Genomic DNA, 6,022 nt, shown 5'->3' with positions numbered 1-6,022 from the left:
TGATTATCTTCCTATAAGGTGAATAAAAAATAGGAGAGTAAATTGGTGTAGATTTAGTTAAATTGGGAAACCAAAGTTGATAACTAATACCTAATTACATCTATTCCTTTTCAGGAATAGAGTTGCCAAGTTGCAGCAGACCTGTAGGAGGGAGGGATGTAAACTCTGCCCTGCAGTTGTCCAAATACCATATTTTATAGAGAGCTATCATTGTCTGCAGAGCTAACGATGCAACATCCACCTTATGCATTAGCCACAATTAGGAAATGAAAACATTTTTCTAACTCTGAAAGAATATTCATTAATATCACATAAGTTATCTGGGTTCTGATACATTAAAACAGGACCTTGATGAAAATAGATCAAACTTTTGGGAAATAGACAAATAATGCCCCTTATCTTTTTCTTTCTTTTTCAAATCAGGACATACATCCCTTACAGGGAGATAAAAGGCACAAAATTATAGTAAATCATTTGCAATATGCAAGAAAATTAAGAACTAGTGATATTTCAGATCATTTATTAGTGAACTCTTATCCCTAATTACTACCCAAAGTCAGCACTTACTGTTTTGAATGATGCTACTTTTCTTGAAAGAATTAGAGATTTTATTATCCAGTGACTATATAAAAAGGGTATTAAGTATATTGCCACATAAGAACTAGGTAATAAAAATGTACTTTAAAAAAAATGGCAATCTTATTGCCACTAAATAAAACATTTGAAAAGAAATAATTGATACTTGATATCTATAAATTTAAGGTCATAGCTGGAATTTTAAAATAAGAAGTAATTAAGTAAAATTATCCTTTTAAAAAGCTACATTTTATTTTGCTTTTAAAGCTGCTTATTTTACTTCTAAATAATTTTTAAAAATTACTAAAAGCTTTAGTGTGCAAAGAGAATAGAATGCCTTTGCAAAGTTCGGGTAATTGAGTCTAGCTTCCTGCGAATAAAGGTGGTTACATACACTGCTGAATTATACATCTAGAGTTACTGAAACGAAGAACTAGAGAAACTACAATTTACTGGGTAATTATAAGAAATTAAAATTTTTGTTATTAAATAATACTTTAATTTTTAAACTAGATTACCTTAAGAACTTTCCTACTTCTTAAAATTAAAGACCAGGAAGAAAAACAGATGAATTTATAATTGTTATAATTCTGAAGTAATGATGAGGGTTGACAATAATTTGAGATACATGTAACTGTAATGTAATATAAAAAATAAGGAGTCCTGGTGGCACAGTGATTAAGCGCTCAGCCGCTAACTGAAAGGTTGGTGGTTCGAACCCACCAGCCACGCCAAGAGAAAGATGTGGCAGTCTACTTCCAATAAGACTACAGCCTTGGAAACCTATGGAGCAGCTTTGCTCTGTCCTAGAGTCACTATGAACTGGAATCGACTTGACGGCAATGGGTCTGGTTCGGAATAAAAAATATCTATAATTTCTATTGTTTACAAAGTCACAGGTGATTATAAATACTGTGGTTGGCTGTCTACATTTATAATTGAAAGAAATACTAAATTTCATTAGAGGCTAGTGAAAATAAAGATACAGTTTTTCCCCATTTAGGTTCATGCTCCCCCCTCCCCCGCCCCAGGTTTAAGAGATCCAGGTTTAATGAAGTTGAGACAGAAAATATCCAGTTCATAGGATGTTACTCAGATTCCAAAGTTGAATTTTTTTGGCTGTTTTTTTAACTGTAGAGCCATCAAATCGCCATTTCATTTTGTACAGTATATACGAAGGCTTTGTTTCTCAAAATCTAATTAATATAGATGAAATAGGAACCATTAGATATTTTGAAAGCATAAGATGTAACTTTTTAAATGATCTTTTTTTTTTTGGAATTTTAAATGCCGAGTTGCATTGTCTGAAGTTCCAAGTAATGCAAGCTAAGGAAGAATAATCAACATCACTAGAGCCTCTGGTACTGAGAAAAAAAAAAAAAGGATGAAACTGTATTGCATCAAAACTGCTTTAGAGAATTTATCACTCAGCAAAAGTCCACTTAAATTATACAAGTAATATCATCAGAACCCCTGGGCTTTTTCTTTATCAGAGTAGTTGAATGAAGGCAGTAACTAACATTTCTTCCAAACATATCCATTCAGTGTAGATGAGTTCTATGCTACTCCAGTATGTTTTTCTAAGAAACCTTATCCTGGGCTCATCATGTTTTTGTTCAACAAACAGGTCAACCTTAGGCTAGTGGGTTAATCCCTAGTCTGTGGCATATACATGCCTACTTTCATTCAAGAAACACCTTGTGCCTACAATGTGCCAGGCACCGAGTACCACTATAAAGCCTTTACCAGGCCTCCTGCAAACAAGTTCATTACTAAAGAATGAAACACATCACAGTGAAGTCCCTAACAGAAGTTAACTTTTTTTTTTAACCAGACCTTATTCTGACTACCCTTAAGTATCACAAGAACCATATTTTTTTTAGAAATTGAAGTAGATATACAAACATTAGTTTCTAAAATGTTTCTCCAGAGAAAGAACCTTATATATATTTAAGCTTGTGTGTAGAGAAAACACATTTACACCTTATTGTGCTAAAGTATAAAAAACGGGGTCTTCTGAGAGAGGATGTGGTATAGAGATAGAGCCCTATATGTAATTAGAGATCGAGCTCCAGTATTTTACTAAAAGACTGACTCTCAAGTTCCAGTTTCCTCAGTTGCCCAAGTTTGTTTTGAAGCACAAATGAGGTATGCAAAGTATACCTTTGTGAATTATAAAGGGCTATAGTGTTTTTGTTTTTTTTTATAGTGTTGTCATGAGTCAGTATCGAGGGCAACGGGTTTGGTTTGGTGGTTTTGGTATACAGAAGTAGTGCATTTATAACATGTTCCCTAAATACTTCCCTGTATTAGGTGATGGTTTACTGATTTAAATTTTCTGAATATAAGTTCATAGGGGCATGGATACCATCATTTCTTGTTCACTTTGTACCCTAGGACTTTGTATGGTGGCATGTAGTAGGCACAAAACTGTTTGCAAGGAATGAATAGCAACTCTGGCTTTATGAATTATTATACTACATGCAGGAAAAAAAAATATTTGAAGCCATCTATCAGATTAAGTGTTAAGTTTTAATTATATCTGACTAATCTCAAAGGGTATCTCATGTTCAGAAGAAATAATTAAAAAAAAAAAACTTAGATAAATACCGTTACTTAATGTGCTGAAATATTATCATTGTTAAGGAGAACAGTTTCTTAATTAAGAAACTAGCCCTGGTGGCACAGTGGTTAAGAGCTTGGCAGCTAACCAAAAGGTTGGCAGTACAGATCCACCAGCCACTCACTGAAAACCCTATGGGGCAGTTTTACTCTGTCCTATAGGGTTGCTATGAGTCAGAATCGATTCAATGGCAACAGGTTTGGTTTTTGGTTTGGTATTACCTTCCCAGGTTCCCGTGTACATGTTGTCAGGTCTGAGTTCAAGGACTAATAATAGCTACTATTTATTTTCAGTAAAACAGAAAAGTGATAGTATTTCTATAACATTGTAGAATTTATAAAGCACACTTTTGTATTCTCTCTTTTAACCTTCAGAACTACCTTGTGAGGTAGGTTTTTTCTTTTTCTTTTTTTAATCTTAAAAATAAAAGCAGAGCCCAGGGAGACAGCATAGTCATTTTTATTCAATTTTATATTTAATAATTTAGCTGAAAATTATTTCACAAGTTCCCTGTGTTTGGCAAGAATCAGACAAGCTTCCCAAATTGAGTTAAAAAAAAAAATTGTACTATGTATAAAGATTAACAGATTACATGCTGTGGTGGTTAAGGTTGTGTATCAACTTGGCTGGGCCATGATTCTCAGTGGTTTGGCAGTTACATAATGATGTGCTTTGGCAGTTAGGTAATGATGTAGTTTGGCAGGTATGTAATGATGTTTAATTTGGCAGTTACGTAATGATGTGGTTATCCTCCATTTTGTGATATAATCACCTCCATGATGTGATATGATGTGATCAGCCAATCAGTCATAAGGGGAGTTTCCTTAGGGGGTGTAGCCTGTATCCAATATATATGGATGTTCTGGTAAAGCTCATTGGCTTTTCCTTGCTATGGATCCTGCATCTGGCTCGTCATCTGACCTCTGGTTCTTAGGTCTTGAACCAGTGGCCTGTTGTATTGCCTGCTGATCTTGGATTCATCAGCCTCCACAGCCCGTGAGCCAGTACCCTACTGTATGGCCTGCCAATTCTGGGTTCATCAGCCCATGCAGTTACATGAGTCAGAAGAAGCCTCCAGCCTAATGCCTGACTAAGGACTTGGGACTTCTTGCTAGCCTCTACAAACAGGTGAGCCATTTCCTTGAGATAAATCTCTCTCTATATATATATATAAATATATATAAATACACGCTTCACTAGTTTTGGTTCTCTAGAGAACCCAGCCTAAGACACATGCATACTCACAATTTCATAAATACTATATGTGTCACTTATTAAGAAAGATGAGACTTTAGAGTTTCCGGGGTTAGAATACAGTTATTCCTTCCAGAAAATACAAAAGCATATTACCTCCTCCAGGACCATAGTAATGATGATACACACTCATATCTGCATATGATGCTGTGAAGTATCTTTCCACAGAATGATGAAGGATGTGAACTGTTCCAGCCACATTCTGTCCCCCGCTTACATTTTAAATACCCACAGCTACGAACAGGCTGGTTGGCTCAGAGACACAAGCTGACAAAACAGGAACTCTGGCTTTAATGAAGGACCTATTCTCTTAACCAAAGGATCTGATTTTTTTCTAAAACAGCAATTGACTAAAATGTTTACCCAAAATCTAAAACTGCTGCTTACTCTCAAAGTGTCGAAGTTACTTCAAGATTGTAATTGAGTCCCTGACAAAATCTGATTCCTTACATAATTATATTATCTTTGGTTCAGATTGTTTTGGAGAAGTTACTTCTGGCAATTAACTTCAAAGAAAGGTTATTAACAGACTGTTGGTTACCATGGAGCCAGTGCATTACAAATAAAGCAAAAAGGAGATTTTAAGCACTTGCTTGGATCCTAACATCCTGAAGAATACACTTTTCAAGTCAAGAGTCAGAGTGTTTGGATACTTCTAAGAGACATAACAGGACTTTAACCCCATGCATTAATTTGTTAGTATAGCCCAGCATGCTATTTGTCTTGGCAACTTGGGTTTTCAAACACTAACAGAAGACTTGTAAGGGAGCTTTTCCTTTTGTATATAGTTTGGAACATCTGGTCTGAAAAAGCAAAGACTTCTGGGTTTAGAAGAACAAATTGAAATATCCTGAGGGAGTAACATCATTCTTACCTGGGGTCATACAGATTAATGGCTGCATGAAGGAAGGGTGATCAGCAAGCAGATCAAAATGAAAATGCTGGCTGAATCTCAAGCCTTTGAGTAAAATGCAATACTTGAGGATATTGTCACATACCTTCATTTGCTTGTCATCAGGCCATCAGTCACCCTGATTAAGATAGAGACTTAGAAAAAAAAATTGACCTTTACATATTTGTTATTTTTGCTTACCCAGCATAGCATTCTCTTTCTTCTCTGGAGGAACCCAGTTCATATGGTTTGGGTGGGGCTGCCTTAGCCCTCTGTACCCAGGGACTTAGGGGTGGGCATATGACCCAGGTCACCTCCCAGGGCCTGGATACTCGTTCAGATACTCACATGCAGCCTAAGCTGAACCAGAGACCTCCCATGTTGTTTCTGCCATACCTACGGGCAAACTTTTACCCTCTGGGAAGTATGTGATTTTGAAGTTGCTGGCAGCCATCTTGCCAACTCTGTGGTATGATCCTAAGAGAAACAAAGCCTGATGACATTGCTGACTCACCGGACGCAGCTGTGCCTGACCAGATCTACCCTTTAACTTCCCGTTTATGAACTAATATTCTTCTTTTTAGCTGAAGCTACTCTGAATTGGGTAACTTTCAGTTGCATTCGAGAGAACTAAACCATAAAGAAATTATTGCCACAACTAATGAATCTGCTTTAAC

The sequence above is a fragment of the Elephas maximus genome, chromosome 9 (assembly GCF_024166365.1).
Source record: "Elephas maximus indicus isolate mEleMax1 chromosome 9, mEleMax1 primary haplotype, whole genome shotgun sequence".
Taxonomy (NCBI): domain Eukaryota; kingdom Metazoa; phylum Chordata; class Mammalia; order Proboscidea; family Elephantidae; genus Elephas; species Elephas maximus.
This window is presented reverse-complemented; position numbering follows the sequence as displayed.